The 10,529-nt window shown below is 37.4% G+C and overlaps 1 non-coding gene across 1 annotated transcript; it reads left to right on the forward strand.

The window, feature by feature from the left end:
- The first annotated feature begins 10,425 nt into the window (after positions 1-10,425).
- LOC122150793 lies at positions 10,426-10,529 on the forward strand. The gene has a single exon (XR_006163856.1). It is a non-coding gene; the product is annotated as a U6 spliceosomal RNA (small nuclear RNA).

Raw genomic sequence — 10,529 nt, forward strand, 5'->3', positions numbered from 1 at the left:
AACACCACAAAAGCACTGACTCTTCTTCAATCTTCCTTATTCATTGCCCAGCTCTCACATGCATATGAAGCGATTGAAAATACCATAGCTTGTGTCAGGCACACCTTAGTCTTCAAGGAGATCTTTGCTCTTCAGCACTTGAAAGAGGTCTTTTGCAGCACATTTGCCTAGTGCTATGTGTCATCTGGGAGCTCTGGTAGCATAGTGCCTAAAGCACCTGACTGCTAACCAGAAGGCTTGAGGTTCAAACCCACCAGCCACTCCTCGAAAGGAAGATGGGGCAATCTACTTCTGTAGTGATACTGCCTTGGAAACCCAAGGAGGGGTCACTATGAGTCGGGTCCAACTCGATGGCACATAACAACGACAACAACATATGTTATCTAGGAGCTCTGGTGACATAGTGCTTAAGGCATTTGACTGGCATTTTTTTTTTAGTGTACATATATGTCTCTTGATATCTTGACTGCTGCTTCCATTGGTGTTAATTGTGGAGCCAAGTAATATAAAATCTTTGACAACTTCAATCTTTTCTCCATTTATCATGATGCTGCTTATTGGTCCAGTTGTAAGGATTGTTTTCTCTCTATTGAGGTATAATCCATACTGCAGACTGTATTCTTCAATCTTCATCAGTAAGTGCTTCAAGTCATCTTCACTTTCAGCAAGAAAAGTTGTGTTGTCAGTGTATCACAGGTTGTTAATGAGTCTTCCTCCAATCCTGATGCAATGTTCTTCTTCATATAGTCCAGCTTCTCAGATTATTTGCTCAGCACACAGATAGAATATTTATGGTGAAAGATACAATCCTCATGCACTCCCTTCTTGATTTAAACCAAGCAGTGTTCCCTTGTTCTGTTCAAATGACAGCCCCCTTGTCTATGTATGGGTTCCTCAATTAACTGTTCTGGAGTTCCCATTCTTCTCAATGTTATCCATAATTTGTTATGATCCACACAATCAAATGCTTTTTTTAAGTAAACACCTTTCTGGTTTTCTTTGCTTTCAGCCAAGATCCCTCTAACATCAGCAATGATTTCTCTTATTCCATGTCCTTCTCTGAACCCAGATTGCATTTCTGGAAATTCTCTGTGAACATACTGCTGCAACCATTTTTGAATTATCTTCAGTAAGATTTTACTTGCATGCAATATTAATGATATTGTTTGATAATTTCCACATTCTGTGCAATCACCTTTCTTTGAATGGGTACAAATATGAATCTATTCCAGTCAGTCAGCCAGGTAGCTGTCTTCCAAATTTCTTGGCATAGACAATGAGTTCCTCCAACATGGCTTCCATTTGTTGAAACATCTCAGTCATATTCCCTCAATTCCTGGAGCCTTGTTTCTCACCAATTCCTTCAGTACAGCTTCAACTTCTTCCTTCAATACCATTGGTTCTTAATAATATGCCACCTCCTGAAATGGATGAACATCAACCAGTTCTTTTTGGTACAGTGACTCTGTGTATTTCTTCTATCTTCCTTTGATGCTTCCTGCATCATTCCATGTATCACCCATAGAATCTTTCAATATTGCAACTTGAGTCTTAAGTTTTTCTTCAGCTCTTTCACCTTGAGAAATGCTAAGCATGTTCTTCCCTTTTGGTTTTCTAACTCCATGTCTTTGCCCATTTCGTTATAATAATTGGTTTTGTCTTATTGAGCTGCTCTTTGAAATCTTCTGTTCAGCTCTTTGATCTTGTCATTTCTTCCATTTGCGTTAGCTATTCTTCATTCAATGGCAAGTTTCAGAGTCTCTTCTAACATCCATTTTGGTCCTCTCTTCCTTTCCTGTCTTTTTAATGACCTTTTGCTTTCTTCATGGATAAAGTTCTTGATGTCATCCCATAATTCCTCTGATTTTATGTCATTGGTGTTCAATGCATCAAATCTATTCTTTAGATGGTCTCTAAATTTAGGAGGGATATATTCAAGGTCATATTTTGGTTCTTGTGGACTTCTTTTAACTGTCTTCATCTTCAACATGAACTTACAAATGAGCAGTTGATGTTCTGTTCCACAATCAGCTCCTGGCCTTGTTTCAGCTGAACATATTGAGCTTCCACATCTCCTCTTGTCACAGACATAGTTGATTTGATTCCTGTGTACTCCATCTGGTGAAGTTCATGTGTATAGCCACCGTTTGTGTTGTTGAAAAAAGGTATTTGCAATGAACTAGTCATTGGTCTTGCAAAATTCTATCAAGTAATCTCCAGTATTATTTCTATCACCAAGGCAAATTTTCCAACTACTGGTGATTCTTCCTTGTTTTTTACTTTTGTATTCTGTTCACCAGTGATAATTAGCAGATTTTATTGCATTTTAGGTCAATTTCAAACTGCAGAAGTTGGTAAAAATCTTTAATTTCCTTGTCTTTGGCTTTGGTGGTTGATGCATAAATTTGAATAGTAGTAGTATTAACTGGTCTTTCCTGGAGGTATATGGATATGAAAACATTGCACTTCAGGATAAATCTTGAAACATTCTGTTTGATGATGAATGCCACATGCCATTCCTCTTCAAATTGTCCTTCCCAGCATAGTAGATCATATGGTTATCTGATTCAAAATGGCCAAAACCAGTCCATTTCAGCTCACTGACACTTAGGATGTCAATCTTTATGCATTCCATTTAATTTTTGACAACTTCCAATCTTCCCAGATTCGTACTTCATACATCCCATGTTCTGATTATTAATGGTTATTAATTATTACAGCTGTTTCTTCTCATTTTGAGTCATGCCACATCAGCAAATGGAGGTCCTGAAAGATCTACTTTATATATATCATTAAGGTCAGTTCTACACTGATGAAGCAGCTCTTTCCCAGTCATATTTTCAGTGCCTTTCAACCTAAGGGGCTTGTCTTCTGGCACTGTATTAGATAATGTTTCAGGACCATTCATGAAGTTGTCCACTAATACATCAGACAGTGTTTCTCTAGTATTCATAAGGTTTTCCCTGGCCAATTTGAGAAGTAGATGACCTCTTCCTTCTTCCAAGTCTGTCTCAGTCTGGAAGCTCCACCGAAACCCTTTTACCATGGGCAACCCTGCTGGCATTTGAAACACAAGTGGCACAGCCTCAGGCCTCACAGCAACATGCAAGCCACCACAGTAGGACAAAGTTACAGACAAGTTAGTCTCTCTTAGTTGTTTCAAACTTTTCTGCTCACTTCTGGCCTTCAGCCTACCTGTTCTGGGCATCTGCCCTGGCTTCCACTTCCTGCCTAGGGGCTCTCCCCCATACCTGTTCTAGCATATTAGTTTTCTGTGAATAATAAACTTCATTATAAAAAAGAAATTGAAGTTCAGAAAGGCCAATTTCCTAATTTGATATAACTTGTAAGCAGTGGAGCTGGGATTTCAGCAAAACTCTCAGATTTGAATCATTTTCATCTTTCATTACAGTATTCAATCTTCATTAAAAACCAGCAAGACAAAATGTCATGTCAACATATTCTCCCATTTCTGTTTGTCCATGGTACCTCTTTTCTGCACATATAACCTAATACTCAATTGCTTTTATTTATTTATTTGTTTAAATATTTATTTATAATTATCTAATTCCAACTTACTAGAAAAGGTTGATATTTGTGCCCATTCCAAAGAGGGGTAATCCAATGTAATGTGGAAATTATTGAACAATATCATTAATATCACACACAAGTAAACTTTCACTGAATATAACTCAAAAATGATTGCAGCAGTATATTGACAGGGAACTTCCAGAAATTCAAGCTGGATTCAGAAGAGAACATGGAATGAAGGATATCATTACTGATGTCAGATGGGTCTTGGATGAAAGCAAAGAATACTTGAAAGATGTTTACCTGTGTTTTATTGACTATGCAAAAGCATTTCACTGTGTGGATCATAACAAATTATGGATAGTATTGAGAAGAAAGGGAATTCCAGAACCCTTAATTTTGCTTATGAGGAACCTGTACATAGACCAAAAGGCTGTTATTTGAACACCGCAAAGGGATAGTGAATGGTTTAAAATCAGGAAAGGTATGCATCAGGCTTGTATCCTTTCACTACACTTATTTAATACATATGCAGAGCACATAATCGGAGAATCTGGACTATATGAAGAAGAATGTGGCATCATGATTGCAGGAAGACTTATTAACAACCTGCAATATGCAGATGAAACAACCTTGGTTGCTGAAAATGAAGATGACTTGAAACATTACTGATGAAGATAAAAAACTATAGCCTTAATTATGGATTACAGCTCAAAATAAAGATAACAAGTACCCTCACAACTGGATCAATAAGCAACATCATGATTAACAGGGAAATGACTGAAGTTGTAAGGGATTTCATTTTACTTGGCTACACAATCAACACCCATGGAAGCAGCAGTCAAGAAATGAGACATTGTATTGCACTGGGAAATACGCTGCAAAATAACTCTTTGTTAAAAAGTAAAAGAGATCACTTTGAAGACTAAGGTGTGCCTAACACAAGCCATAGTATTTTCAGTCACCTCATATGTATGTGAAAGCTGGACAATGAATAAAGATAGATTGAAGAAAAGTTGACACCTCTGAATTATGGTGTTAGTGAAAAATATTGAAAATACCATGCCAGAAGAATTAACAAATCTATCTCAGAAGAAGTGCAGCTGGAAAGCTCCTTGGAAGTGGGAACAGCTGGACTTCACCTCACCTACTTTGGTCATGTGGTCAGAAGGGACTATTCCCTGGAGAAGGATATCATGCTTGATAAAGTATCAGGTCAGCAAAAAAGAAGTAGACTGTCAACAAGATGGATTTATATAGTGGCTACAATAATAGGCACAACTCAAAATGGGAAGAAAAAGCTGTAAACATCCATTAAAAATCAGTATACGGAATGTACAAAGTATGTGAAGTTGTCAGAAATTAAATGGAATGCATAAAGATTGATATCCTAGGGATGAGTGAGCTAAAATGCACTGGTTTTAGCCATTTTGAATTAGAAAACCATATGATGTAGTATGCTAGGAATGACAAATTGAAGAGGAGTGGCATGGCATTCATCATCACAAAAAATGTTTCAAGATCTATCCTGCAGTGCAATGTTGTCAATGATAAGCTAATATCCATATACCTACAAGCAAGACCATTTAGTACAACTATTATTCAAATTTACTTACCAACCACCAATGTCAAAGACAAAAAAATCAGATATTTACCAACTTCTTCAGTCTGAAACTGATCAAACATGTAATCAAGATGGGTTGATTATTACTGGTGATTGGAATGCAAAAGTTGGAAGCAAAAAAGAATCACCTCTAAACTCACTGCCATCAAGTCAGATCCAACTCATAGTGACCTCTCCTTGGGCTTCCAAGGCAGTATCACTACAGAAGTAGAATGCCCAGTTTTCCTTCTGAGGAGTGTGGTGGGTTTGAACTTCCAGCCTTATGGTTAGAAGTCAAATGCCTTAGGCACTATGCCACCAGAGCTCCTAGAAGAATCACTAGTAGTTGGAAAATAAGGCCTTAGTGATAGAAATGATGCTGGAGATCACATGATAGAAATTTGCAAGATCAACAACTTATTCATTGCAAATACCTTTTTTCAACAACATAAATGGTCGGTATACATGTGGATTTCGCCAGATGGAATACATAGGAATCAGATCGACTACATCTGTGTAAAGAGGCAATGGAGAGGCCCAATATCTTCAGCCAAAACAAGGCCAGGAGCTGACTGTGGAATAGACCATCAATCGCTCCTATGCAAGTACAAGTTGAAGGTGAAGAAAATTAAAACAATTCCAGGAAAGCCAAACATGACCTTGATTATATTCCACCTCAAGTGAGACCATCTGATAGATTTGACACACTGAACCCCACAGAAAACCAGATGATTTGTGGGATGATATCAAGAACATCACATATGAAGAAAGGAAAAGGTCACTGAGAAGAGAGGAAAGGAAGAGAAGGCCATAATGGATGTCAGAAGAGATTCTGAAACTTGCCGTTGAATGGAGAGTAGCTAAAGCAAATCAAAGAAATGACAAGATAAAAGAGCTGAGCAGAAGATTTCAAAGAGCAGCTCGAGAAGGCAAAGCCAAATATCATAATGAAACGTGCAAAGACCTGAAGCTAGAAAACCAAGAGAAGAACATGCTCAGCATTTCTCAAGCTGAAAGAACTGAAGAAAAAATTCAAGCCTTGAATTGCAATATTGAAAGATTCTGTTGGTAAAATTATGTTGTACATAGGGTCACTATGAGTCAGAGCCAACTCAGTGGCACCTAACAACAACAACAACACTGGTACAATATTGACTAATGCAAGAAACATCAAAAGAAGATGGTAGGAACACATAGTTACTGTACCAAAAAGAACTGGTCAATGTTCATTTATTTAAGGAGTTGACACGTGATGAAGAACCAATGGTATTGAAGGAAGAAGTTTAAGTTTCACTGAAGGAACTGATGAAAAACAAGTCTCCAGGAATTGATGGAATTCATATTAAGAAGGTTCAACAAATGGAGGCCTCTCTGGAGGCACTCACTCATCTATGCCAAGAAATTTGGAAGATAGCCACTTGGCCAACTGAGTGGAAGATATCTGTATTTGTACCCATTCCAAAGAAAAGTGATCCCACAGGATGTGGAAATTATTGAACAATATTATGAATATCACATGCAAATAAAATTTTGCTTAAGATAATTCAAAAACAGTTGTTGCAGTATATTGACAGAGAAATTCCAGAAATGCAAACTGGATTCAGAAAAGAATATATAATGAGAGATATCATTGCTGATGTCAGTTGGATCTTGGCTGAAAGCAAAGATACCAGAAAGATGTTTGTGTTTTACTGACTATGTAAAAGCATTTGACTGTGTGGATCATAAAAAATTTTGGATAGCATTGAGAAAAATGGGAATCCCAGAACACTTAATGGGATTCATGAGGAACCTGTACATAGACCAGGAGGCTGTCATTTGAAATGAACAAGGAGTTACTGGATGGTTTAAAATCAGTAGAGAGTCCATCAAGGTTGCATCCCTTCACCATACTTATTCAATCTGTATGATGAGCAAATAATCCAAGAAGCTGAACTGTACAAAAAAGAACATGGCACCAGGATTGGAAGAAGACTCATTAGCAACCTGCAACATGCAGACAACACAACTATGTTTGCTGATAGTGAAGATGACTTGAAACACTACTGATGAAGATTAAAGACTACAGTCTGCATTATGGATTATACCTCAACATGAAAAAACAAAAATCCTCACAACTGGGCCTATCAGTAGTATCACAATAAATAGAGAAAAAATTGAAGTTGTCAAAGACTTCATATTACTTGGTTCTACAATCAACACCAATGAAAGCAGCAGTCAAGACATCAGATGACATATTTCACTGAGTAAATCTGCTGCAAAGACCTCTTTAAAGTGCTAAAGAGCAAAGATGTCTCTTTGAAGACTAGGGTGTGCCTAACTGAAGGCATGGTATTTTCTATTGCCTCATATGCATGTGAGAGCTGGACCATGAATAAGGAATACCAAAGAAGAGTTGATGGTTTTGAGTTGTGGTGTCAGTAAAGAATACTGAAAATACCATGAACTGCCAGAAGAACAAACAAATCTAAAGTGCAAAGGAAATGCTGCTTGGAAGCTAGAATGGCCAGGTTTTGCCACACATATTTTGGTCAGAAGGGATCATTCTCTGGAGAAGGATATCACACTTGGTAAGGTGGAGGGTCAGCATAAAAGAGTCAGCAAAAAAGGCCCTCAATGAGATGGATCGACACAGTGGCTGCAATGCTGGGCTCAAGTATAACAAGGAGTGTGAGTATGGGACATAACCAGGCAGTGTTTCATTCTGTTGTACATAGGAGTACTATGAGTCAGAACCAACTTAACAGCACCTAACAACAATTCCAGAAAGATGAAAGACTGGATTTAACTGTATATAAACCATCCAAACAAAAACCAGTAGCCACTGAATCTATTCTAATCATGGTGTTCCCAGGTGTGCAGAGTACAGACAGCTACTCCACAGGGTTTTCATGGCAATGACCTTTTGGCAGCAGATTGCCAGGGCTTTCTTTCAAGGTGCTTCTAGATGGGTTTGAACTTCCAACCTTTCAGTTACTAGTTAAATGCTAACAACTTGTGCCACCCGGAGACTTCTCCAAAGGTACATTTGTTATAGCAAAATAATATAAAATGAGAAGAAGGCATGGAGTGTTTGCTTATCCAGCTTTTGCTTTCCAGATACCCAGTGACTCTCACTGAGTCTTCCTTCTCCTATTGGGAGTATAAGTTTTGTGAGGATATCACTGAACTCCAAGTTCCTTTTGCTTCTCCATCAGTGCCTACCAGAGTCCTGGACACAGAGATGTTTTATGATTATTTGTCGACTTGAGTTGCTAACAAAGCTGTAGTTGCTGGATAATTTAACTTCTTTCTTCTCTTGCTGTAACTGTCTTAAAAAGGTATAAGTGAGCCTTTTTTATTTGTAACTGTTCTATTTAGAAAAGCAGCAAAACACAGACTAAACTTTATCTCATTGTCATGGAAAACTATAAAATACTCCATAATTATATTTTAACCAGAGGTTAAATTTTGTCTGTCCTTTTTTTTTTTTTTTTATTTCCCCCTTTCTTGGCAATCCATGCAATGTGCATGGGGGGAAAAGAAAAAGAGCAAAATCATAAAAGGACTTAGAAGTGAGGCAGATTCTATCTTTGTTCTGACTAGATGTATGGCAGGGCTGTAACTTAATGGTGGTACCTTTTCTGTTGCCATAGTGAGATACATTTACTTCTGTCCAAAGATCATGCATCTACAACAAAGCAAATACCCTGTGATTCTTGCTGCTGATTATCCTTTTGTTGTTGTGGGGTTTTCATCTATGTCTTCACTTAAGAAAGTTCGTGCTTGTGAAGGTGATGGGGTGGAAGATGGCAGCTCTTGGCTTTACTGAGCTCAAATAACAAGTCAATCAGTCCCTGAGATTTTTAAGACAAAAACCCAAAGTCTGAGAAGAAATCTGCAATTGTAATATTAGGATAATATTCACTTAGTGGTTGTCTTTACTGCCTATCTCATCCAGAAGACTTCTGATAGCATAATGTTAGTAAGATATTTCTCAGAATGTACATTTTACAAATGCTGAAGTACTATGAAATTAACATAAAGGAAAATACGTTTAATATGGATGCAAAGGCATCCATATTCTGTGGAATTTTGGTGATGACATTTCCTTCTCTTCTTTGTCCACTTAACAAATGTTTAGTATTTAAACTTGTATTCTTGAAAAAAGCTTGTAAAAACTAAAGCATTAGGAGCAACAACAAAAACAGATATGTCAAAAGCACACTAAGGCATAAGTAAATGTTTTGAACAATCTTGGAGAAATGCCTTTCTAAGAAAGACATAAACCCAGAGTATACAAAGAACAAGAATTGTACAATTACATATATAAAATTAAAAACTTCTGCATAATTAAGAATGTCTTAAAGTCAAAATCCAAATGTACAGCCTAGGAAAAATATTTTTGAGCCATGTGCAATAGAGGTTAATTTACTTAACATTAAATTATTTGCAAATCAAAAAGACTAATAACTCATTAAAATATCAAGACATGAATAGGCAGTTTAGTGAAAAAATATACATACAAAGTTATATAACTTTATTCAGAATTAGGGAAATATAAAGTAAACCATCTGTGGTGTACTGCCTAATGGCACTTGACTGCTAACCAGAAGGCTGGCAGTTCAAGTCCACCAGCCATTCCTTGGAAGGAAGATTGAGCAATCTACTTCTGTAGAGATAATGCTTCAGAAACCCAAGGAGGGGTCGCTATGAGTCGGATCTGACTCAGCAACAGTGAGTTTGGTTTTGGTTTTAAAGTAAACCATTAATTAGTGTGTTATTCTTTCACTTGTCAGATCAAGGATGGTTGATGTCATAGTGTTGGCAAGGAAATGGAGAAAAAGTCATTCTTATTATTGACTTGAAGGAAATTTGATACGGCGTCTTTGGAGGCCTTGTTGGCAATATCTACTAAATTAGAAAATTCACATATTCCTTGACATAGCAGTCCTGTTTCTATAAAGTTAGCTTACAAATGTGTAAATGCACAGAAGCTGGTCAAGAATGTTCACGGCAGTATTGTTGCTAAAAGCAGATAAACCATTTTGAAAATCCATCAGTAAGTTACATATTACATTCCATGGGAAAGAGGTGTGGCAGTCTGCTTCTGTAAATATTACAACCTTGGAAACACCACGGGACAGTTGTACTCTGTCCTGCAGCATTGCTATGAGTTGGAACTGACTCAGCAGCAGTGCATTTGGTATATATTTGATGATTTGAGGTTCAGGTCTACCCAGAAGCACCTCAGAAGAAAGGCCTGACAATACACTTCTGAAAAATCAGTCACTGAAATCCCTATTGAGTGAGTGCTTACTTTGGGAGCACATACACTAAAACTTGAAAGATACAGAGATTAGCATAGGCCCTGCACAAGGATAACATGCAAATTCATGAAGTATTCTAGGTTTTT

The sequence above is a fragment of the Orycteropus afer genome, unplaced genomic scaffold (genome assembly GCF_000298275.1).
Source record: "Orycteropus afer afer isolate SDZICR_OR568_19922 unplaced genomic scaffold, OryAfe1.0 scaffold00238, whole genome shotgun sequence".
NCBI classification, from domain to species: Eukaryota; Metazoa; Chordata; class Mammalia; order Tubulidentata; family Orycteropodidae; genus Orycteropus; species Orycteropus afer.